The sequence below is a fragment of the Leptinotarsa decemlineata genome, unplaced genomic scaffold (genome assembly GCF_025532065.1).
Source record: "Leptinotarsa decemlineata unplaced genomic scaffold, Ldec_3_MD MMD2_tig00026374_RagTag_RagTag, whole genome shotgun sequence".
NCBI lineage: Eukaryota > Metazoa > Arthropoda > Insecta > Coleoptera > Chrysomelidae > Leptinotarsa > Leptinotarsa decemlineata.
Window position 1 is genome coordinate 2,425,909 of NW_027412710.1, and position 27,768 is coordinate 2,453,676.

At 31.9% G+C, this 27,768-nt stretch overlaps 2 long non-coding RNA genes across 4 annotated transcripts; one reads left to right on the plus strand and one right to left on the minus strand.

Moving 5' to 3' along the window:
* Positions 1-206: 206 nt before the first annotated feature.
* LOC141486809 (uncharacterized) lies at positions 207-27,768 on the plus strand. 2 transcript variants are annotated; one of them, XR_012468058.1, is made up of 3 exons: positions 207-356; positions 6,666-6,832; positions 26,426-27,768. It is a non-coding gene; the product is annotated as an uncharacterized lncRNA (long non-coding RNA). The 2 variants fall into 2 exon arrangements; XR_012468057.1 differs by lacking the exon at positions 207-356 and adding an exon at positions 4,420-4,545.
* LOC141486828 (uncharacterized) lies at positions 20,684-22,627 on the minus strand. Of its 2 annotated transcripts, XR_012468063.1 has the most exons (3): positions 22,491-22,627; positions 21,788-22,004; positions 20,684-21,743 (listed from the first exon to the last, which is right to left on the minus strand). It is a non-coding gene; the product is annotated as an uncharacterized lncRNA (long non-coding RNA). The 2 variants fall into 2 exon arrangements; XR_012468064.1 differs by lacking the exon at positions 22,491-22,627 and having other exon boundaries at positions 20,684-21,728; positions 21,788-21,925.

Sequence of the window (27,768 nt, forward strand, 5' to 3'; positions counted from 1 at the left end):
GAACTCTATATAGTTCTTAATTGTTATTCTCAACAAAAAGTATAAAAAAGTAAATAGGGTGGATGACGTGAAGCGCTGCGCCCTCCGACGAAGCTTCTGTTAATTAATAACAGGAGGAGCCTGGTCAAATGCGCTTGAGTGGGAAGCAACCACCGAACTGTCGAGGCCATCTAAAGAAGAAGAGTCGAGGTGATTAAATCTTCCAAAGGAAGTTTCATATTTAAGATTCCCGTTTTATTTAATTTTTTGATTGGTGGAAATAAAATATTTGGACTGAAATCACTGCTCCTTCTGGAACATCAGAAGCTGTATTGTGACATTTTAAAGCAACTTCAGCAATGGAAATTAAACCAAAGGTAAGGCAACCTATTTTTTCAGTAACTTGCTCTGAGTACAAATTTTTTTTCGCCATGCCTTTTTTTTTTCAAAAACCAAATACAGAGCTTTTTTTGCGGTGGTTTAGGAGGAACTCATTGCCAATATCACAGGCCAGTATTATCACAGGTATTTTTAAACTGTGCTTCTGTACCACATAGCGAAATTTTAAAGGAAGGCCTCACCTCTGAATTGTTTCCATTTCTCATTTTCCTATGAACAAAATATCCAAAATATAAATTGAAATTGGTATATTTAAGAAGATATTTATTTTCAGGAAAGGAAGGATTTGAAATGAAATGTCCCCAACATTATTTCATTTTTGAATTTCACGAGAATTAAGTTACTTTTATTTGTCCTTCTGTCATCTCTCAACTCGTCTCAAATATTAATTATATATTTATTTTTGAATATTACTGGAGTTTTATCCCAACACCAAACCGTTATTTCAACATCTCATCACACGTTTCGATCACTAAGTGATCATCTTCAAGTGGAAGATTAAACTGTAGTTCAATCTTTCTCTTGAAGATAACATTAAAAAAAGGGGTTTTTGAGAAATGTCACTCTGGCAATCTATACAGCACTATGAACTGTCTTTGTTGTAGCCAACACACCAACTGCACCTTTATTCACCTATTTATTGCTGTTTTTTTGCAAATAACATTGTATAATTCATGTTATGTGGTTCTCACTGAATTTATATTTTTATAAATATAAACTTTATTGAATACAAATGTTCACAATAAAAACATTAAAATATGATTCAAGATTTCAACGAACTTGGATAGTCGCGAAGTTTTTCAAGAATGCGGCGTCCTCTTGTTCTCCCATATTTATAGGATCAGGAACTGCTGATGTAGATGTGCATTTCTTCCAATGTTCTAGAAAAACCTTGGAAATGTGCTGAATATGCTGAGTCATTTCCTAGGTAACTGCAAATATTAGCATTGCTTACTTGCGTTTTGTTGGCTTTGTTTTTGTTCAGGAACTACCGAAAGAGTTTCCCATTTTATTCAAATGTAGAACAGGTTAGGTTAGGTCAAGTTGTGTTAGGTCAGGTTAGGTTAGGTCAGGTTAGGCTAGATTAGGTTAGGTCTAGTCAGGTCAGTAAGCTTCTAAGAATTATACCTTTTTTTTTTCAATAAACCATTTAATAATATTCAAGGACCCTAAAACGGGTGTACACACCAATGCCATTGAATCTTCTTGGAGGCACGCAAAGGCGTTCACAGTTTTGAATGGACGTAAAAAAGCGCACATTCCTGGAAATCTTGCGCGCTACATGTTTCATGAAAGATGTGCCCAGCTCAACTTGAAATAAACAGAGGAATTTTTCAGATTGGTAGGTAAACTTTACGTCCTCAAAAATTTTTCTGAAGAGTCGAATGACATTCATGTGGCTGATGAAGAGAAATATTCCAACTTTGAAAAACCGGCCTATTTTTCTATATTACGAAAATGGTCCTTTTCAGGGCCGCCAATTTTTTGTATAGAATTCGTATAGCAATGAGAATGATGATAAAAGTTAGCTGTCGAATTTGCTTAAACGATGACGTAAGCGAATCGAGCAACTGTCTTCACTTCTTTTTCAGTACTAAATGGTGATTGGGTTGCTTGTTTTGAAAGTCTAACAAAAATTTAAGCTTTGTACAGACAGTTCAGAAAAATAGCAAACTAGTAATAGGGATATTTCATTAGTTCGGACTTCCATTGTCTCATATGATATAAATTGATTTGAAATCCCTGGAAGAATCTGTAAAAAAATTTATTTATTTATTCATTTATTTATTTATAAACGGGTTACCCCAATACAGTTAAGAAATAACATATATGTTGCGACGTTTAACTTATGCACTATATCACATTGGAATCACATCTGAATATCTGAAATATATAAATATAAAATAATAATAAAATTTCAATTTTACAATATTATCACTAATCATAAAATCATAAATAGAAATCAATTGAACAACAATCTAGCTATTTGTTTTTTAAAAGTCTTTGGATTTTCGCAGAAGAAATCAACACCATGACAATATGTATTTCCCAATCTTAACATATTTGAGATGGGTGTATAAAAACCATAGTTAGTTGAGTGATGTGGTACAACAAATAAGTTTTTTTGTCTGGTTTGTCTCTTTGGAACATTGAATGGTATAATAGAGAGAACTTCCGGACAATCGATTATGCCAGAGATTATTTTGAAGAGATGAACCAACGATATCATAATCCTGCGATCACTTATACTAGGTAGACTCATCAAGTTCATTACTTCATTGTAGTTATTTTCACCAACAACTAGACCTAGTTTGTATGCTATGATTTTCAGAAATTTTCTTTGTACATTTTCTATTTGATGGATATACTTGTCATAGTATGGATTCCAAATTATGGTATTGTATTCAACAATGGATCTGACTAGAGAGCAGTATAAAACTTTTATAGTAGAAGGGAAAAATTTGTTGATGACCTCGCAATAAAACCAAGCATTTTGAGCACTCTTTGGGAGACATTGTTCACATGGTTATTGAAACAAAGCTTGTTGTCTAATAATATTCCCAAATCTTTACATTCTTGTTTTATATCTGACATATTATCTTCTAATTGGTAATCAAATCGAATTGCTGATTGTGATCTACTAAACACCATTGAGAAACATTTCTTATTATTAAGGTAAAGACAATTTGCATAACACCATTCTGCTATATTATTGAGATCTATTTGGAGAAGATTAGCATCATACATATTTTCCACAACTCTGAAGATCTTCAGATCATCAGCGAAAAAGATATAGTTTTTTAATCAATAAATCATGAGAGACCCGATCGAAGGCTTTAGAAAAGTCTGTATAGATAACATCAATCTGTGCAGATCTCTCAAGTGTTTTTGTTATGTAGTGCTGGTAATAAATTAGGTTGGATACTGTAGATCTACCAGCTGAAAAAGACAATTATATTAAGCAAAAAAAACTGAAATTACAATTAAATAAAATACAAACAACAACCAAAAAAGATGAAAAAAGAATTAACATGAAATAAAAATTAAATATTAATGCTTTGTTGGACAACATATATGCGGCTTCCTTGAATTTTCTCCTGAACCAATGTTCCCCTCTGTGTATGATCTCGATTTGGAACCACTCGATGTTATGTTGATATCAGTCCAAACATGTTCTGCTATTCCTGATTTACTGGTTTCTTATGCTCGGCAATGTGAACTTTCAATGGCCTCTTTTTCACCAATGTATGATTCTCCGCACTTGCAGGATATCTGGTAAATGCAATTCTTTGAATTGCAGTCCGCGTTTGGTGGCCTGGTGGCCTGGTGTTCCGGATGGTGTTCCCAGATCTGAAGCAGGTTCTGATGTTATACTTGGACCAAATTCTTCTTATCCTTTTCGACAATCCTTTGATGAAGGAAAGTACAAGTGCTGGTTGTGGCGGCTTCTCTTTCTTGTGAGGCTCTTGCTGTCTTCTAGCCAAAGTCTGTTCCACCATCGCTTTGGAGTAACCATTCCGTTGAAGGTCATTTTTATGATGCCTAGTTCCTTTTCGAGACCTTCCTTTGTATTACAGAGCCCGAAAGCAAGGTCTACTAGAGTCTCGATGTTTTTTCTCTTAGTCAAACGATGGTGGTTGGATTTCTGGTTCAGATACTGTCCCGTGTAAGTATGTTTTCGGTATACAGATGTTTCCCATTTAGTGTCGGACCTTTTCACCAATACGTCTAAGAATGGCAATTCGTTGTGGACTTCCTTCTCCATTGTGAAAGTGAAGGACTTACGTTGTTGATGTGCTTCAGGAAGTTGTCTAGTTCTGCATTCCCATGGTTCCATATTATGAAGATGTGTCTAGTTCTACATTGTTCCATGGAAGTTCGAACTAATGAAATGCACCACAAAACACTGTCAACCACCTTCATTTCGCAAATTCTGGGGGCACAAATATTTGTAGAAAGTATTCACAAAAATATTTCATATTTACTCGGAATGCAGATATTTTGGAAAAATTGGCAACGTTGCATTGTAATCTCATGTTCTTTCATTCCCATGTTTGACATTTGACGCTTTTGTAAATGTTAGATTATGGAGTTTTCAACTATGAGTGATAATTTTGTGTGGCTCTGAATTACTATTTTATGTGTACTAACTAGCACATGTTGCAGGTAAAAAAGCAGTGAAATAGTGCAAATAAATTGTTTGAGTATTTCCACTGACCAGTTGAGCATTAATAATAAAACTTATCTTCCAGGCATTTCGACATAAAAAATTCTGGTTTCATATAATTTTTAGTGACTTTTTAACCATCTATCAAAATTTCATGAAAATCCTTGAGGTAACTTTTCCTTATTTTTAATCAAAACAGGATAATGTGAATTTTTTTTATCCAATTTTTAATCAATGGAGAAAATGCTAAGTCTCATGGTAGTTTTTATCAAATAAAATTCAGATGGGGATTTATTCAACTTGTCGGTAAACACTTATTGTTTTAATTTCAAAAACTACACCTCACGATTTGATCTGCACAAACTTTATTTGAAAAATATATCACATTAGCTTTCTCAAGTGTAGTTTTTGAAATTACTATGAATCTTCATCAAGTAACGACCAAATCAATCAGAAAGGCGTGGAAAGGATTTGGTTTCCTTGAAGAGTACCATTAAAGCTGATTTAGAAAAAATTAAGTATTGGTGTGACTCAAACTCACTATGTTTTAACTTCAGCAAAACTAACTTTCTATCATTTAAATTTGTGCACGGAAATTTCTGCCTTCAAACTCATATGATAGAAAATAAACAATCTGCTAAATTCTTGGGAATTTGGATTGATAACTTTCTAAAATTTGAAGATCATATAAAATATCTGAACAAAAAAACTTTCATCTAGCTGTTATGCCACTGCTGGTAAAACTGCATACTACGCTTTAATCGAATCTCACTTGAGATATGGTGTCGCCTTCTGGGGATTTTGTAGCAAACAGTTACTACAATCTGTTTTCGTTTTGCAAAAAAGAGCAGTGAAATTCATCTACAAAGCCAATATTAGGTACCATTGCAAACCCCTATTTATCAATAATAAATTACTGATTGTACACTGCATTTTTATCTTGGAAACAGTAAGTCTCATATTTAAAAGAAGAGAATGCTATAGATCAGAAAATACCCACTTTACCCGTCAAATTCACGACATACCTCTGCCTATTCCAATAACAACGTTAACAAAACATTCTGTTTTGTTTGAGAGTCGGAAGATTTTCAACCATTTACCTACCGAAATGAAAAGTATAGTGAACTACAAGGTATTCCGTAACTGTGTAAAAGAACTTTTGCTCTTAAAAGCGTATTACAGCTTGGTCGAATATTTTGAAGACAGGCTTTGAGACCAGCTTCTGATTTAGGTTTTATTTTTTGAACTTTTTACAGTTCTGGAAATTTTACATAACTTCGACTATTATATTTTATTATATTTTTATTTTGTCTGCACCTGTTATTTTTATTTTTTTCTTTATAATTACTTGATAACTTGTATTTCATATATATATATATGTGTGTGTATATATGTGCATATATGTGTTATGCACATATCACTCGATAATATCAGTCAATTCAATTAATAGCATCAAATTTGAAGTTAATGTGAAGCAATTCAGAAAACTTAATGTTAAAAATTTAGATAATATTAAAATTAGTCTTATGATGCAAACATTCAATTTGGACTCCGCTAATGTTGAAATTATTTAACGCGATCTCTTGGAAAAATGTGAAAAAGTAATCAACGATATGACCCTATAGAACAGTGTCGATACAAGTCAAATATTCCATGGTTCGATTATGAAGTATTTGATAAAATTCAATTAAGGGACAGAGCTTACGGAGATTTCCAAAATACCTCTAATGATTAAACTCAAAGTAAATGGCAAATTTTCAAACGGTTTAGAAATGAGGTGACAAACCTTCTGAAAGTAAAGAAAAGGCAGTACTATTTTGATAAGATTGATATATTCAGAATCAATCCAAAAGAAATGTGGAAAACACTAAAAAAATTAGTTAATAAAAATGATCTGAACACTCCACTCAATATAATTTTTGATAATTTTTGAAATTAAGAATATATTTCAAAATAAATTATTTGAAAAAAAAAACAGAATTTTACTTGCATGCTCCAGAAAGAAGAGAATAAACTTTTTGTTTAAAAAGAGGCGAATTCTTCAATATACTTTGTCGATTTGAGACATAATATCTTATTGATTTTAATTAATGTATTAATGTCCTATATCAATTTTCAGGCGATTGGCTTCACAAATTTGAAGAGGGAACTGTGCTTACATTTTGATTTTGGATGAACGGATTATGTCAGAGTGCGGTTAGCTGTAACTGGATAGCTGTCAATTAGACCATTAAGGGAATCGTTATGATGTGTAAGCAGTTTATGCATATTCTTCAATTGCAAAAGGTAACTATTTAATAATTTGCCAGTCATTTAAGCTATCAATCAAAATATGCATTATTGTCAAAGGCACATTCTTATTGACAAAGCTTGTAAAGAATATTACTGGAGTTTTTCCCCAATACCAAATCGTTATTTTTAACACCTCGACACGTGTTTCGATCACCAAGTGATCATCTTCAAAGAGTAAGATTAAAGAAAGAAGAAATGAGTTTAATCTTCCTCTTTGAAGATGATCACTTGGTGATCGAAAAACGTGTCGAGATGTTGAAAATAACGATTTAATGTTGGGAAAAAACTCGAGTAATATTTAAAAATGAACAATTTGGCACAACTACAGTATTGGACGGACACTTTTACTAATAATTTTTTCGAACTGGTTTTGAATGAATTTGATGTTTATCCGGTAAATTCTAAATTTCTATTGCAATATTTATTACCTAATCTAACAAAATGTGATAAAGTACTATGATAACCGTAATTTGTTCGATGGTAGGGAACTTGAAATAATTCAGAGTTTCGAGTAGGTCTGTTTGGAATTTTAAAATAAATCAAATGAAGCAATCTAGGACAGTCTATCTTCCCTGATAGTATCTTTTGGAGAATAATCAAGTCAGATCCTGTTCTACTACTTTCCAAGCTGGTAATATTCAAATTTTGCATAACTTGCTGATATTCGTATTCACCAAATGGCAGATTCATTTTGAATGCTATGTACCTCAAAAATTTTCTATGCACTCTTTCTATTTGATCGATGTGAGTTCAATAATATGGTGACCACACTAATGAGGGTTATTGAATAACCGAATATACCAATATATATATATATATATATATATAATTTATATATATATATATATATATATATATATATATATATAATTTATATATATATATATATATATATATATATATATATATATATATAATTTATATATATATATATATATATATATATATAATTTATATATATATATATATATATATATATATATATATATATATATATATACATCCCGATATCAATATGGCATCCATACATTGAATGCGCTGATAGGGCGTCCATCATAATTTGAAGAATTTACCGAATATATTTCATGGTAAGTACTAGAAAACTGATTTCTGTAGGCTGGCATGACATTTTTACCACCATAAAAAAATTGACTTCACTATTGATTCGATAGTAGAGCGTCCGTCCGTCAAACATTCATAAGAACTCCTCAGTATACACCATCATCAGACATCTGATTGATAATAGGGAGTCCAATAAGTATATTTTCATACATGAAATAGATTATTGGGAATCCTTACAACGTTGCCAATATTTACCGCATTAAATATAGGCAGCAAGTGGGTTTTAATTTCTTCACATCTGTTTTTCAACAAGCGTTGTGCCAACGACAAATTGCGTATGGATTTCAGGTAGCCGGTATGTATTTCATTTTTACATAGGTACCAAGTGATATTGACTGATCATGAAAAGTTTATTCCATAACGAAATTTTCAATATCATTCGATAATTTTTGTCTTGGTTGGCATATTTCCATTTTAACACTGTATGATATTTAAGCGAGCCGAATATAATGATAGGAGAAGTGAAACCGACACATGCATGGTGTGATTATTGAAAGTTCAACTTTAATTACAAAAAGTTCATTGTATGTTTCCATTAGAAAACAGCAAGAATTCAAAGTATTCAAACTAGTTGAAGACGCCAAAATGACAGACGATAGGATAAATAATATGAATTACCAAAGAATGTAAATATTCACGGCCGTAGATGACAGTGTAAAATCTGTTTTCAGCGTTTGCGTGGTTTGCAGGTTTTTATGCCTGACGTTTCGTCTACTACTGCGGTATACATTATCAGAGGCGATGTGGTAACGGTTGCAAAGCCCGAGTTCGTGGTCGAGTTGTTGTTCCCGTTAACTGAGTTATTGAGCATTGAAAAATTTGGTTGTTGAAAATTGGACGTGCCTGAGTGTTTTGTTGAGCACAGTCATATTTACTCAGTGTCATATTTATTCCATTTGGCTGATACACACTACACAGGATAGCCATCTAGAAGGCATCAAGACCTGTCAAGATTCATTTCCGTGTATGGTATACGATTTTTCGAGTCATGCATTTTTCAATATTTCTTTAAGGACTGACCTAAATATTTTTTAATTTTTTCTAGAGTTTTTCGTTTTTAATACGCTTTTATTAGGTCGACCTGTATGTATGTATGTAACTATGTAGTCAAATCTAAGAAAACTAATTTAACCATCTTTTAAAGATCGTAACGTTATGAAAATTGGCAGTTTTATGTGATTTTGATGACAATATGGTAGGTACTCTGGAGCTGATCTGATGATGGAGCCGGAAGATAGGCACTAGGATTCCATGATGAAATATCGTATCATAGTCGTGTTTGGTCTTGTAATGAACGTGAATCTCTTTTCATCAATGTGCTCCACAAGATCACATTATAAAAGTTCAAAAACATTATATTTTGTTCATTATGATTTTTTTTAGTAACATAACATATTGTTTTAATTTTTCTATATATTTATCATTATATCCTGTTTCTGTATCAAATAAAGACATTCGGTAAGTTGAACAAACTGTTTTAGCGCAATTTGTTTATAAATTGTGTATGACCGTATGGGAATTCAAAAAATTTTTATCTTCATAATATGATATTCAGAAAAAAATACGATTTTTAATTGTTTATGAACGTTTTTTTATATATCTCGAATGTTCAAATGATTATTCGGAGAATGTTTTCTATTTTGAAAATCATAATTGACATTTCTCTACAAATTGACAGAAACATTTTTCATAATTAATTTTATCATTTATTACCAAAACAATTTATTATTAACGCATTCTTAACCGTCAGAGTTAGTATCTGAGTTTGATACGTAGAATGCCTGAATCAGTTTTCGATATACTGGATGGTTAGTATTTTGTTGATCAACAATCATGCCGTACTCGAAGTTGAAATTGTCATCATCCCAACAACATCGGATGCACTCATCACTGTTTTTCTACTGCTTTAAGTTTTACTGCAGTTAGATACCTACTATGCAACTACAATGAACTAGTTTCAGTAATTCTAAACCTGCCAATGATTATGGTGTTTTCATGGGCAAAAACAGAGTCTCTGTTTTTTCTCATCCCCAATCTGTAGCTGTTGAAAGATTGTTAAGCTATGTTTGAACTTGACTAATCTGATCAAGAAGTGCTTTTTTCCGAACTTTCTTCAGCAGTCTCCGAAAATTATGGTTGAGGTGTCATTCGATTCGGAATAGCGTCTAGAAAGTTTTTGAAAACGGACGACTTCCGAAAATGAAAATAGCAAAAGTTATAAACAATTTAGAGAATAATAAAGAATGGATTTAATTTTTTAAAAATATTTCTAAAACTAATTGAGATTTTCAAAATCGAAAATTCGAAAATAGGAAGAAATTTCCTATAAAAAAGTTTCAACTCCCGGAACTGTAGGACCAATATATATAATTTTCCCGAAGCCCTGAAAATGAGCTCGAAATCGGCTGTCTGGCCGCGCGTGAGCCGTGCCTGTTTGGGCCATTTTTACTAAAAAAAATTTCAGCATTTAAAATATATAAATTAAGGAATGAAAGAATTCAGGCATATACTCAAATGATAAATGAACAATAATCTGTCGGTAAAAAATGTTTATTGCAGTTATTCGATTTATTACGCTATTGTTAATTAACAATTTTCTATCGCTCGATCATCAACAAATCAGAAGTTAGATGAACATATTTCTTTAAAATTTTTATCACTCATTGTTTAAAAATTTATTATAAACAAATGCAATTTTCAATTGTCTCTTGAAGAAATTTTTACAATGCAAAAAAACGCATTTGTTGAGTAACAATTTTTTTACCACCAATTAATAATATTAAGAAACCAATTTTTTAAAATAATTATTCATCTTGTTTTTAATTCGGAACAAAAACAATTTAATTTTTAAAATTCTCCATTGTGTATTGAATAAACAATTTGTTATAAACAAATGAATGTTTTCATTTCATTTTTGTTCCAGTTGCAATTGATGAATGAAAAAAACCATGCATTTTTTTATTCACTCCATTTTTTATCGAATTTATGACAAAGTTTTAAACAATAAGTGATGAAATAAAAAAAATATTTTTATGTAGCTTCTGATTTGAAAAAAAAATATACTAATAATAATAATCAAAAAAAAATTGTTCTTCGATTATTTAATAAACTTTTTAATTCAAAAATGCAGTAAATGGTTAATAAATAACTGAAAAATAATAATTTTTCAATATTTTGGAAGTAAATCAATTCCTAACCGTTATAATCATAACTCTATGGAAGGAAAAAAATTCCACACTTTTAGTTTGAAAAATATCACACTTGCAATAATGATAATCGAGTGATAAAAAATTGTTAATTAACAATAGCATAATAAATCTAATAATTGCATTAAAAATTTTTTACCGACAGATTACTGTTAATTTATCTTTTGAGTATATGACTGAATTTTTTCATTCCTCAATTTATATATTTTATATGCTATAAATTTTTTTTTGTAAAATTAACCTAAACACGCACGGCCTACACGCGGCTAAACACCCGATTTAGAGCTCTATTTCAGAGCTCCGGGAAAATTATAAATATTGGTCCTACAGTTCCGGTAGTCAGGACTTTTCGATAGGAAATTTCTTCCTCTTTTCGAATTTTTTTTTTCGATTTTGAAAATTCCAATTAGTTTTTGAGATATTTCCAAAAAACTGGACCCATTTTTTATTTTTCACTAAATTGTTTATAACTTTCGCAATTTTCATTTCCGAAAGTCATTCCGAAACATTGGCAAATGTTTCTCTGAAAATAGCTCCGCATTCTTGGATTATTCTTTCCTTCAGTGGCTTTATTGAATCAGATTGCGTCGTCTTTAAAACAACCTATTTTAAGTAAGTGGCCCAGAGGAAAAAATCTAGAGGAGATAGGTCCAGGGATGTGAGAGGCCATTCAGTAGAATCTCTTCTTCCAATACATTGATCAGCATAATTATTATCTAACCATTGAATAACTGGAACTACAAAATAATAAGGTTCCCCATTCTGTTGAAAATGTAATACATTTTCTTTCAAAGATAAATTGCCGTGTATGTCTCTGTGATTCTCTAATTCATGAACTATCCGAGGTTCGATAGATCTTTCTAGCATGTGATCATACATTTCGCCATTTACATTTTCTTCTATATACAGTGTGTAACAACGAAAACCTAACAGAGCCGTTTTTTGAATATAAAAAGTAAGATTTTCAAAAAAGCTCGGACACGTCGATTTCTAATTGAAGGGGGACACCTTTCAGACTAATCAGATTTTTTGTAGTACGCACCCCCTCAGAGAGGTGCGTCCGACGACCTTTATTTAGATGGGGAAAGTAGGTCGAGTGGCACCTTGTTTTAAAGGTCTTTCGAATACCTTCACAACTCTGTTAAAAGAAAATTTTTGTAACGATTAGTTTTCGAGATAATTTGAAGTTAAAATTGCCATGTTGATAATACATTAGACAGACCACTCGGTAACTTGTATGCCTAAATAAAAAAAATTTTAAGCAGTTCTTCTTATCAATTTTTTGTTAAATAACAACGTTCGATTGTTTTGTTGAAACGGGTCGTGTATTGTTATTTGTTTAAACATTTCTTTCACTACTGCCGAAAGGGTTTCAGTTATTGCTTCATTTTTTGGCAACGACCAAAATGCTAATAAAACATCAATTTTATTTAACGAGCAAAAACCTGGTAAACACCTAAGCAGAAATCACGTTCTGGATTTGGTCACAAAATTCAGGGAGACAGGTTCGGTTTTAAATGAAAAAAGTGATGTTCAGAGAAGGGTAGTGAATGACGATAATGCGATTGTAGTGTTTGGTCAAGTCATCGCCAATCCCAGGTTAAGTACCAGAGGTTTATCCGCAATGGCAGGAATAAGCCATATGATCGCATGGAGAATCCTTAAAAACCACAAATACCATCCTTACAAAATTAAACTTGTTCGTGAACTCAATGAGGATGATTTTGACCGAAGACAGGAGTTTTGTGAGGGCATGAGTGAAATATTAATGCAAAATCCCGAACTGCTTTATAACATCTGTTATTCGGACGAAAGCTCATTTTATTCAAATGGTTGCGTGAACCGTTACAATTGCCGTTATTGGTCGGATGAAAACCCAAGACAATACGCAGAAATACATACCCAACATCCCCAAAAGTTGAATATCTGGGCCGGAATATTAGGCAATCATATTATAGGTTCATTTTTCATTGATGGAAATTCAACCGGTGATTCTTATTAACAACTTCTTGAAGAGGCAATTCAACCTTCATAAGTAGGTGCCACTCAATTTACCTAAAATGTAATGGTGGTAACCAACCCCATCCCCCGGAGAAATCTCCTCGTAATAAACAAATAATTCGACATCAAATGGACACGTATTAGCAGGTTGTCATAAAAAGCAAAAATTTATTTTTTTTATGAGAGTTCTGAACGTAACTTGCACCTTAAAAACAATTTGATTTATTTTAAAAAGAGTTGAACTCAATGCAAATACCTTTAAAACTTCAAATTATCTCGAAAACTAATCGTCACAAAAATTTTCTGTTGACAGAGTAGTAAAGGTATTCGAAAGACCTCTAAAACAAGGTGCCACTCTCCTTCCCTATCTATCCCTATCTATTATCGAGACGAATAAAAAAAAATAGAAGAGGCGTAAAATATTCAAGTCTTAATATTAATGCTACGATGGTAAAAATCATGTTTTTGAAAATTTACTAAATTAATAATAGAAAATAAAATTTATTCTGAATGAATTCTTTTATTTGATGAACCAAAACTTACTGCATCGAATGTAGCTTTGAAGAGTACCATTGAAGAGCATATCTTAAGAGCTTTCAGATAATGTATCACAAGTAGGTGGTTGCCTTTCAAAAATATGAAGTTGTGGTGGCTGGGGGCAAGGGTGTGAGAGAAAAAACAAGTTAGTCATCACATCATTTGTTTCTCCCTTTGTATTATGAAAGTTGTTTTCAGCGATTTCTTATATTTTATTTGGTTGCTCAGAGATAGACCTTGTAAGTTTTCAAATTGTCACCCTGTGTATGAAACCGGCGCCGACCTACAAACATACCAAATCAACGATATTTCTAACAAATCATTGAGACTTCCCTCTCGCAAAAACTATTGCATTGTTGTCAGTTATATGGACGCCTCATAATCGCTCACATGTATGAAAAATATACGGCACAAGTATACGCGTACCTCCCGAGCGCCACCAAAATAAAAAAGACTCAACTAGAATATACGCCAATACATATAATTTTGACAATGAAATTGATAAATAGGCGCCCATCTGAAATTTTGTCAGATGGAAGATAGGGAACCTCTGAACTGCCTGGCATGGTGAAACAATTCGGCGTCCATATATGGACGCCTCATTGAAACCGGACGCCCGATTGATAGAAAATTGTAAATGTGCGGAAGCTCTATTGATAGTTGGATATATATATATATATATATATATATATATATATATATATATATATATATATATATATATATATATATATATATATATATATATATATATATATATATATATATATATATATAATTTATATATATATATATATATATATATATATATATATATATATATATATATATATATATATATATATATATATATATGTCGAAGAATCATTTTCGCATTTTCGGGGGCGTCAAGAGTATTGTCTCTGGATGAACTTATGTTTATTCTTTACAACAACAATAAGTATCTTACAAGATTTCGATTAACACACAAATGTACACTAAATATGAAATAGTACCACAGAGGTATACAATATTTTTGAAGAGATTGTTATTAGAAAAACTAACCAGCACTTATCACGATAGACCCGTAAGTTCGATAACGAATCCACGGTCAGCAGGATTACGACCTTTCTTGTTCGAGGTTCAACTCGCACTGCCCGGTACCTCACTTCATACCCTTCGGCATTCCCAGCTCAAAATTATCAAACATCCCAAAACTGTCTACCTTATACTTTTTCTTAGCAGAATAAAACTATCTATCCTGTGACCGTGGCTACGTTTAGTGACCAGATGTCTCACCTCGGACCCAGGTGCATCGCTTTAAGACTGGGAAAACAAAATCGGCTTAAATCATAAACAACTGGGTACTCTAAATTTTATTATTTAAATACTACTGCAAATGAAAGTCTAGACTAAATATTTTTTTAGGGAAAGTTCCAACTATTGTTTCGTCTCCGACATATATATATATATATATATATATATATATATATATATATATATATATATATATATATACATACAGCAACGATTCCTGATGTTTTGAAACTTGCCAAAATTTGCCCAATTTTAAAGAACGGGGATGTTTCAAACATATCAAATTACAGAGCAATTTCAATTATCTTAAACTTCGCGAAGGCGTTTGAAATTATCTTGTATAAGCACATTTACTTGTCAACACACAACCAAATAAGTGAATTTCAACATGGTTTCATGAACCACCGCAGCACTGAATCAAATTTAGCATTGTTTTCCCACTACGTGTGCTCAACATTGGATAATCAAGGACAGGTGGACGTGATATACACAGATTTCTCAAAGGCCTTTGACAAAATTGATCGCAGCATCTTACATTCGAAACTGGACCTTATTGGCCTTAGTAATAAGCTACTAGGCTTTTTTGAATCGTACCTTTTTAACTGTAACCAAATAGTTACAACGGATACAAATCAAACACAATAATTGCTAAGCCTGGCGTACCCCAAGAATCGAATTTGGGACCGCTGTTGTTTTTTATATTTATCAATGATTTAAGCACACAAATAAGTTCTATTAAATATTCCATTATTTTTTGACCAAATGATCAATGCGTCCAAGTCAGATTGAAGGTTTTCACAGTCTATGTCGGAGTTGATTGGCATATAAATTTTGAGGTCGTCAGCAAAGAGAAGGTATTTACAGTGATGAAAGTTAAGAGCTATATCATTAATAAAAATATTAAAGAGAAGTGGACCTAGATGTGATCCCTGCGGGACACCGGAGGTAACATGAATGTCACTGATAATGTGGTTCTGAATCTTTACCAACTATTTTCTATCCGATAAATAACTATTCAACCAACATATTAACCAAGTTGGAAAACCTATTTCTTGAAGTTTATTATTGATCAGCAAATCGTGGTTTACCCTATCAAAGGCCTTACTGAAATCAGTGTAAATACTATCAATTTGAAGACCCTTTTCTAGGGCCATGATGATATCATGTTGATATACTAACAAATTTGATGTTATTGATCTACCTGTAGCAAATCCATGTTGATTTTCATTCAGCAAATTTTTGCAATGCCACGAAAGTTTTGGGATGGCTGAAAGTTTGCTAATTGGGCGATAGTTTTTATGTCGTCCTTTTTGCCACTTTTGAAAATGGGGCTGACATAACTATTCTTCCAAGCTTCAATGATAGATTGAATATTATATACTATGGCATAGTTAGTGAGTAAACACATCTTTTAAGGAAATAAGAAGCGATGCCGTCTGGTCCACAACTCAAGTTATCTTTTAATGAATTCAGCCCCTTGAATACTTTCTCAGTACTGAAAGTTATATGAATGGTATATCAATTGCTGATATCATTAATTCGTCTGTGATATCATTTAAATCCAATCCTTCTCTAAAATGAACCCCTTGAAAATTTTTCGGCAAAAAGATTACCAGTATCTTTTCCTGTATCAGCTATTTGACCATGAAGATACATACTATTTGGAAATCCATGATTTTTTTCAATGAATTTATATAATTCCAAAAATATTTTGAATTGCCCATTATTTGGTCATCAATATTTGCTGTATGATTGTTTGAAGGTGGTTGACAATGCTATATGTGTTGTGTTGTGTTGTGTTGTGTGTCAAATGTGTAATGTGCAGTACAATAAAACAGTTTTTCTCTGTTTAAATACTCTCAATTAAAACAATTGTTGCATACCATAAGGAAGATAAATCGCCTAGCTATAAACTGAGTTATAATTCAACCTAAAATAGTTTGTGTTAACTGATTTAATTTGTTTAAAACAATCTAGGGGCAATAACAAATCAGTAATTGTGAACTAAAAACAATTAAAAGATAGATCACAAAAAAGTGGAGATAACGTACAGACATCTGAAAAACCTGTGTTCTTATAGTACAGGAGCTTATAGCCAAAATAAATACTATAAATGGATCCCAAAAAGTGTGCCAAATGTGATACTGAGGAAACTAGTCAAGTACTCTTTCCCTGTGACTCTTGTAGAACATTGTTATGTGGACCCTGTGGTAGCTTGACTGCTTCAGAAATTAAGTGTCTTGCACTCAAGAAAAGAAAGCTAATTTTTCTCTGTGAAAACTGTGAAACTGGTTTTTGGAAAGTTCCTGAAATGATGAGGGAGTTGAAATAAGTGAAGGATTACTTGGTACAGTTGAAAAATAATCCAGTCCCAGCTGACAAATCTGATATCCTTCCATTAGGTTCCACCGAACAAATTATGGCTGAAGTCTGCGAAAGACAGAAAAGAGCTTCGAATGTAATCGTTCTCAATATTAATGAATCTAAACAAAATTCACATTCAAATAGAACTGCTGACGACAAAAACACTATAAGGGACCTGCTTGCAGATGTTCCTGTAGATACTACAAATATTAGCACATATAGACTAGGTAAATTTGATCAAAGCAAGAATAGGCCCATCAAGGTGTGTTTCTCATCCCCGGAAGAAGCGTTAGTAGTCCTAAGAAATAAGAAGTTTTTAAAAGTACAAAGTGTCAAAATATTTGCTGATCAAACTAAAATACAAAGGGACTATTTTCTCAATGTTAAAAGAAAATTAGAAGAATACAAGAATAGTGGTCAAAATAAAATTATTAGGTATATAAATAATATTCCCACAATTGTTGATGCTATAAATAAACAAAAAAACTGACTGAAAGTCCTAATATAGTATACAAGGCTGACATCATTTACATGAATGCTGAGAGTTTTCTAGCCCACAAAGATCAAATAATTAGAGAAATATTTTGTTATTATCCATCAATGGTAATATTAAGTGAAGCCAGATGTACAGATAGTGTTCTTGATAGCGAAATTGTCATTTCAGGGTATTCTATCGTTAGATGTGATTCTAACAGCAGACATACTGGAGGAGTACTTATATATGTAAGAGGGGATATAAGTTATTCGTTAAAAGGAAAATATATACTGGATACCAATTACTGGTGCCAATTTATCAAAATTGAATTGAATAACACTAAATGGTTAGTAGGTGGACTCTACCATTCTCCAAATTCAAGTCATGATGTGTTCCTGGACAAATTTGAAGAATGGTGTGAGGACTACTTCATGAGAAATAAAAAGTGTCTTTTGATTGGTGACGTAAATATAGATTACCTTAGTAATACTACTCACGGCAAAAAAGTTAAAAATATAATGATGACTTTTGGTATCGAACAACTTGTTTGTGATTCGACAAGAATAACCTCTAATAGTTCTTCATTGATTGATTATGCGATATCAAATCAGAGTGGTCTAAAAGTTTGTGTTCACCATGAGCCTAAGATTACTGATCATTCAATAATTTCCGTTATTATACAAAATAGTGACTTTGCAATATCTACACCTTTTTTCACACGGAGATTAAATGATGAGGTTTTTCATAGTATCAACCTGAGGCTGATTGAATGTGAATGGTTGAAAACCTCCACTGATGTGAATGAGATTTACCATAATATTGAATCGGAGTGTAGATTAATTTTAAATGAGATAGCACCCATTATCGAAATCAAAAACAAACAAAATCAGGTACCTTGGTACGATGATGAGATAAAATCATTTTCAAAACAAAGAGACAAATTGTATAAAGATTTCAGAAAAACTTCCAATGCCAATAAAGAGGAGTTGTGGAATAAATATAAATCAAAACGAAATGAGGTTGTTAATTTACTGAAAATAAAAAAATTGCAATACTTTGAAAATAAAATTGATTCAAATAAAAATGACCCTAAAGAAATGTGGAAAACTATTAAAAAATTAACAAAAGGTGAGAAGCAGCATATGAACTTCAAGTGCATTAACTTTAGCACTGATGGCACTATATCAAGGGTAAAAACTGAGCAAGATGCTGCCAATAGTGCACGAACAAATAACTCAGTACTTCAGTAAGAATGATCTGTTTATGGGTAACCAATCTGGTTTTAGAGAACATCATTCATGTGAAACTGCCCTTCAGTTAACAATATCGAAATGGAAGCAGGTACTTGATGATGGTAAATATGTAGTGGCAGTATTTCTTGACTTCAAAAGAGCGTTTGAGACCATCGACAGAGAAATTTTACTTCTAAAATTGAAATATTATGGCATTCAGAGTAAAGTATTGAATTGGTTCAAAGAATATCTCAGTAATAGATCTCAAAGAACCAAAATAGGCAACTCTTATTCAAACGAAATTATTAATAATTTTGGTGTACCTCAAGGCAGTGTGCTGGGACCACTGCTTTTTATAATATATTTGAATGATCTCAATTATGTGCAAGGTCATGATTTTCTGAATTTATTCGCGGATGACACATTGGTTGCATGTTATGGTCACAATCTTGACGAAACAATAACTCGAATGAACCAAGTATTAAAAAAATATGAAACCTATCTGGGAACTAATAAACTAAAATTAAATACAAAAAAAACCAAAGCCATGATTCTCAGTAATAAACATAAATTAAAGTATGTGGACTATGAGTCTCTACAACTTACCATTGATCATGACAAGATTGAATGGGTAACCGAGTTTAAATACTTAGGTTTCATAATAGATGACTCACTAACACTGAACGCTCATAGCGATTACATTTGCAAAAAAATTTCGAAAAAACTCTTCTTTTTTTCTAGGATATCATCTCAAGTGTCTTTATTTTCAAAGATAACTATATATAGAAGCATTATACAGCCACATTTTGATTACTGTTCTAGTCTTCTATATCTCTTGGACAAAAACAACAAACAAAAATTAGAAAAATTACAAAATCGAGGAATGCGAATAATCTTGATGTGTAATAGATATACTCCCATTCAAATTATGCTAAATACTCTAAATTGGTATAGTGTAACGCAAAGACTATTTTATATGTCAATGATGTTCATTTATAAAATCACAAAGAATTTATTACCAAGTTACTTCAAGTCTTTTATTACTTATAACAATCAAATTCACCGTTATGATACAAGGACTAATAATGAATTTCATATAGCTAGAACCAAAACTAAAAATTCTATGATATCATTATTTTTCAGGGGACTGAATGATTTCAACGAACTCCCTCAAGACATTAAATGCTCGGTCACTATCGATAGTTTCAAATATCAGCTAAAAAAACATATAAGGTCACTGGATATTTATTAATTTTTTTCGTTCTTTTAACTTTCTTTTCTTTCTTTTTAGCTTTTAAAATACTTTTAACTTTATACACACACATTCATATGTTTCACTGTTTTACACTTATTTTGAAGAATATTTTTTTAACAGATTGATATAAAAATTGTTTTTATCTATTTGTATTTTATTACTAGTAGCTATTATAATTGATGTATTCATATATTTCGCGATATTGACAATTTTTTCACATTTATCATAATTTTTAAGATTTGTATGTATATTAGGAATTCCTATTTCAAATAAAGATATATATATTTCATCAGTTGGAACTTCCATTGTCTAATATATATAAAGTGATTTGAATTCCTTAAAAAAAATTATAAAGGATAACCGAAAATAACAATTTTATTAAACAAAAAACTGAAATTACATACAATCAAAAAAATATTATTAACAAAAAATGAAAAATATAAATTTAAAGATTTCAAACGTCACAACGTTTCGATTGTTAGTACCCACAATCGTCTTCCAGTGATAACTGGACTTATTCCTCCGAGATCTGACAATTTATAGATCATTCGAATGCTTTCACCTATCTCCTCTTCCCTCTCTCTGCTTCAGTGGTTTTAGCGGGAGATAATAATAATAATATCATTTATAGCCCAACAGGTAACACAGGACATAATTAAATACATCATTACTGATAATAGATAAAATAAATTAACAAATCATATTCATTCTTGACATGCTATATGAATATAACATAACAATGATATATAACTTCGAATAGAAAAATGAAGAAAGAAAACTAAAACAAAAGAAAAAACTGATAGTATAACTATTCATTGCGCTACTTGGTAAGAGTAGTTATAATAACTGACTCTTTCACAACACAAAAAAAACAGTTTTGATATCACTTTAAGATTTCCATTGCAACTTTTTTTATATGATTCGCAGAGCAAGTATTAATATCGCAAAAGCTGCATATTGAGTTGTAGTTTTCACACATATATTCATTTGGAGAATGCGATATTATGTTTGTTCGTGCTGCAGAGCAGTAAAATGTGAGATTCATCCGTGACTGAGCGCTTGGCACCCTAAAGTTCAGTTCTGACAGGAACAAATGGCAGTCTACTTGGCTGTGCAATAGTTTATGCAAAAAGGTTATTGAAGCACATCTTTTTTTTTCTAAAGAAACTAATTGAAAGTGATTGAGAAGACTATAGTGGTCAGACCCCTAGCTGGATAAATTCCTGTGTTTTTGAAGTACGAGAATTTGTTACAGGTTATGTTAGTTCCAGAGGTTATGTAGCAGTAAAAATAAGAAAAAGGATACAGTTTTTTAATTTCTACTCACTGAACTTTATTATTCAACTTCTACTTTTTATAAAATATGTACATTTAGAACAGGGATATGCTGATATGTGCATGCCTAAAACAGAAAGATCTATCAACTACGAATGTTATAAATTTTTTTCGTTCAATACTTACCAAAGACGCGTCCAGCGAGGTCGATAGTACGGGTAGGGTTAATAGTCAGGTATGTTGATCTGCTTTTGAGTAGATAACCAAAATGATGACCGTTTAACTAATTGTTTTCATCATTTTGGGAATTCATAACAAAGTAACATAACCTCACTTCTGCTTGTCATCAGAAGGTTCATTAGAACTACCAGGTCAATTCATTATAAATATCAGGGTTCCCAACCTAAAATATAAAGAACGACTAATGAAAAAAGATTGAGAACAAGCGGGTTTTTTAGTTAAATATGAAAAAAAGGGAGTTGAGGAGAATTATCGTTTTTTCGGTGTTCTAGAAAGATTGGAAAGACGTGAGTCGCTTGTTTGCGGATTTTTCTTTGAAACTCTTGTTATTTTGCGGAAAAGTTAGTCAAAGAAAGGTCCTCTGACTATTTCAAGAAGATTTGTTCGCGAATTACAGAAGTTTGTTAAATTCACATTGAATAATTACTACTCAATGCCACCAATCATCGAGGTAGGTTTCATCAGCCTTTGCATGTAGTACATTCAAATTTAAGTGAACCTGGTCAAACTTTTCATGAATATGTTCTTTTAGGGCCTTTTGTTTTCCCTTTTGCTACTTGTTATTTTGCGTTACGAGGGCTTATCAACTACCCTACTTTACATCAATTTGCCTTTACGTAACGGTTCAGTTCAGCTTGGTTTTACTTACCATTGAAGATAAGGGCCGAATATCTAGTTGAAGATAGCCCGGGGTAGTATTCATCACCCAAGCCTGGATCATTGGTTGTACATTCAGTCGAAGTGATTACTTAGCGAGTACTTTGGTTGCTTCGTTCGAACGCCTAGGCCTACCCTGCTTCGCTGTCACTCTCGACAAGACAACATTCTCCTAAGAAGCTCTACCAAGAGTGGAAAACACAATAACTATCACAAGTGAGCTGTATCGTTATTCATACTGTTTTTCTGGCTAAAACTAAATCAAGTTCTTTTTCTACCACATATATCTTGTCCTATTATATACTTACTTTTGTGAACTTTTGGTATCGATACCTTAAGGAGACTCCTTACTGGATATAAACGATATCGGTTATCCCTGGCTATTTGGTTGAATAACATTGAAATATAGAGCTAGAGCTCGATTTATTTTGTTGTCCTATTTTCACACCAAAACATTACCAGTGTAGTTTTTTTTTATTGTTGGAAATTATACAACTCCCTACAATCACTCATCATAGTGTTTGAATCTTATTCTACCCACTCCTTGAGAGATTTTCTTCGATTACTCATCTACCTTGGATCCTCTATTGCATAATTTCGAGAAAATGAAAGTGTAGTGGAAGATCGGGAAGATAGAAAATAGTAAGAATAATAAACAGTAACAAATTTCAAAAATTTTCTTTGAACTTTTTCAATTGAGTACTCATGACAGAAATAGTAGGGGCTCCAAATAATTGAGCAGTATTCAAGCTTGGATCTGACATATGAGAAATATAATATCTTCAAGGCGTTTATGTTTGTGAAGTTTTGACAATTTCGTGTGATAAATCCTAACATTTTATTGGCTTAAGAATCTTTTTTTTATGTGATTGGCAAATGCCATTTTAGAGTCAAAAAATACACCTAAATCCTTAGTCTTCATACAACGAGTTTGCAAACTACCTTGAATATTGTATGAATGTTCAATGTGTCTATGTTTTCTAGTATATGACTTTACATTTACTTATATTCATATGTAGATTATTAATTTCACACCAAGCCTGCACATTATCTATATCTTGCTGAAGTGTTATGCAATCATTCACATTTTGGATAGAATTCTGTATTTTCAGATCATCAGCAAAAAAAAGTTTCATAGAATTTATTTGTGTGCTTAAATCATTGATAAATATCAAAAACAACACCGGTCCCAAATTCCGGAGATGACCGTTTGGCGGGAGTTGGTCGTTTTTCGCTTGATTAGAGGTTTCCATATGTTACGTATCTCTATGGGACCACTATTGTTTGTAGCTTTTCTGAGTGACATTGAAGACACCTGTAAATTCGCAAATCAAATGCTATTATATGCCGATGACACTAATATTCTGATGTCACACAATAACATTGATCAATTAACAAATTTAAGTAACAAGGCATCTAATGAAATAGAAAGGTATAGCTTTGAGAATGGCCTCAGCCTGAATAAAAAAAAAACAATTATGTCCGGTTCTTGCCAAAAAACATGAATCCAAATTATGACCTATACTTAACCGTATCGGGTAAATCTATACAATCCATGGAAACCATCAAGTTCTTAGGTGTTACTTTGGATAGTAAGCTAACATGGGAAGCACACATAAATACTGTATGTTCGAAACTAAGCACTACATGCTATATAATAAAAAATCTGCGAGATACTGTATCAGCAGACATCTTGAGACTATGTTATTTTGGGATGGTACAGTCTACTCTACAATATGGCGTGATCTTCTGGGGGTCGTCTTGTCACTTTGAAAGGGCATTTGTATCTCAAAAAAGGATAATAAGAACGATTTGTCATGCTCATCCAACTACAACATGTAAACCTTTATTCAAGAATCTCCAAATACTAACCCTTTCATGTTTATATATTCTTGAACTGATTATGTACATAAAACGTAACCAAAAAGAACTAATGAGGAATGAAGACACTCATATGTATAATACTAGGAATAAAGAAAAACTTCGACAACCCTATTCAAGGTTATCAGTCTGTGAAAATTCACCATAGCATATTGGTATCAAGTGTTTCGATTAAATAAGAGATTTGATAGATGTGAATCTGAATGACATTCTATTCAAAAAAAAATTGAAAAACTTTCTTCTTGAAAAAGTATTTTATAATGTTGAAGACTTTTATAATTCGTGATATCTCATAATTGTAAGACCGACTATTGTATGTACAATTTTTCTGGTTTGCGATTAACAACTTATTTGTAGATTACCTTCTTTTCTTTCTTGACTAGTCTGATAAGTGTTATGTATGTGTATGTATAATGCCTTGTATAACCTTTGATTGATGAATAAATTCTATTATTATTATTATTATGCTAGCTTGACTAAATGCGTTGTTGGACATTATATACGCGGATTCCTTGAATTTTCTCCTAAACCAGTGTTCCTCTTTGTGGATGATTTCAGCTTAGCAGAGCATGTTTGGACTCGTCAACATAATATCAAGTGGGCTCAAGCTGAAATCATCCACAAAAAGGAACACTGGTTCAGGAGAAAATTCAAAGAAGCCGCGTATATGTTGTCCAACAAGGCATTTAGTCAAGCTGGCGTAGAGATACGTAACATATGGAAAGCTCTAATCAAGCGAAAAACGACCAACTCCCACCAAACGGTCATCTCCCGCTTAAACCATTAAGCCAATAAACCAGCTCTTTGGTGTACCATTTTGGATAGGTTGTTAGTTTACTTTTCTTCCTGGGAGTGAAGTTTGCAAAAGAGTTTCCAATAATTTTGTAAAATTTCTCAACCACATGAAAATCTAGGTTATTGAATAGAAGTGCCCAGTTTATTGGCGACAAATAATTATTCAAACCCACATAGTTTGCATTTTTAAAATCATAGTAAAACTCTTCAAATGGAAGTGGTTTAAATTCAACTGTTAGTTCCAATTCGGCAGTAATGGCTTTATGGTGAAAATTATTAGGTAATAGTAGGTCAGTAGCCTCCTGAACATGAACAAAAACATTTTGTGAAAAAGCTAAATCTGGGTATACATAATGAAATTGAGTTATTTGAAATTAAGAAAAGAAAAATAATCACATAAAATATGGGCTGGATATCCTTGAGGGCAACGAACGCTAAGTCCATCCTCTTCCGAAGATTCCCATGTAGCAAATGGTAAATTATAATCACCAATAAGATAACATTGAGATGCTCTGAATTTCTCAGATATTGGTTCGACAGAAGTACAATGATCTATATAAATATCGGAATTTGAACCAGGCGGTATGTAAGTAGCTCCAAAAAACACATTTCCATTTGTGTTCTTTAAAAGAATGAATAAATACACGACATTTGAACTAATTCCATCTAAAGTTTTCACATTCAGTTCTTTTTTGACACATCATTACACCACAACCATCACGAGACTTGTTACTTGTGTTCGCATTTCGATCGGTTCTAAAAATGTTATAGTTGATTAGACCAATTTCTGCATCATAGTAGGATCTTGTTAGCCATGTTTCAGTTAATATAATAACATCATAATTACAGTACAGGACAGAGTTTTTAAACTCTTCAAGTCTAGTTCTTAAACCACCAACATTTTGATAATATATTTTTAACGTATGGTTAGAGTTACATCTTAGTTTTTTGATTCTTCAATTACAGGGATGCCTTCACTATATTTGATAGTTTTTGAATTATTAACATAAGATTCGCTTTGTCAATAAGAAATTTTGTTCTTCAGATAGTAAAGAAAATTTCTCCTTCTCTCTCAAGTGCGTTGATAAATTATATTTTGCCTGGACTGTGTCAAAACAGTAACATTTCTATACAAATTCGGTATTTTACCCCATAAAGGTCTAATCTGTGCTTTTTATATTGTGAGATCCAAATATATCTGTATGACTTATTTTTAGTGAAATAAATTCGATTCGTATTTATTTTTTTCAGAATTCACAGACAAGAACCGATGAGATTGTGGGCCTGTAATGCATAATGAAACACCAACATGGATATACAGTTCTGAATGCAGTATGTGGTAGTATATTAAGGATGCTGATGAGTCACTTGGAATGTAATTTCCTTTTTCATTGATGTAAATATTTTATCTCTTGGTACTACTACATATTTTGTCATGTAAAAGATAGAAATAAAGGTACATGAATTTGTTTGGAAGTTAGTACATCCTACAAAGCAGGATATTGGTCAAATATTAGATCAGATAGTAATTAATAAAATTCATCTGAGGTAACTATACTGTTACTGGCAATACATGCCTAATATCCTAAATTGTGGGATGTGTTGGAGAAAAAGGTACCTGACTTGATTCTTATGATGTGTGCATTATGATTCTGCAGAGATAATTTCTCATTGGTTCATCTGATATAACCAAAAATGGCGTATACATGTTTGGATATAAAGTTCTTTCCTCCCAAAATTTGGAAATGCAAAATTCATCCATTACTCTTAAGTACTTCCATAAGTTTTTTGAAGCCAGATGTTTCACTTCCATTTTGAAAATAGCTATGGACATATACAATTCAATATTGTTGAAAAAATTATATCTTTAAAGATGAGCTAACCATTACTTTTTAGTATGATATTCGTTTTGCTTCTCACTATCCTTATTCTTTTCTTCATCAGTATTCCATCCGAAGTTGAATATGTTTCTGCATTTTCATTTTCTCTATGTGAAGGCTACTAGTTATTTATATTTTGTTCATAAATATTTGCAGATGTGAAGTAATTTAATGTGTATATTTTATTATATCTGTTGTGGAATATGATACTGGGTCTTGTAAAAAGGAGAATGTTCCTCATACTGAAATATTATTTGTTGAATTTGTCTTCTTTTCGCAAGGTTTCTTGAATCTTCTCAGGAAAGCAGACGTGATGTGTTTCAACACTTATATTTTATATCTGTTGTGAAATACAATACATGATCCTAAATGGAATATGTGCCTAATACTAAAATAGTATTTGTTGAATTTATCTTCAAATTGCAAGGTTTATTGAATTTTCTCAGGAAAGCAGATGTCAAGTGTTTTAACGCTTATATTTTATATCTGTTATGAAATACAACATTGAATCTTATAAAATGGAGAATTTGCATTATATTGAAATATTATTTGTTGAATTTGTCTTCATGGTTTATTGAATGTTCTTAGGAAAGCAGTTGTGAAGTATTTTAATGTGTATGTTTTATATCTGTTATGGAATATAATACTGGATCTTATTAAATGGAGAATTTGTGTCACACTGAAATATTATTTGTTGAATTTGTCTTCAAGGTT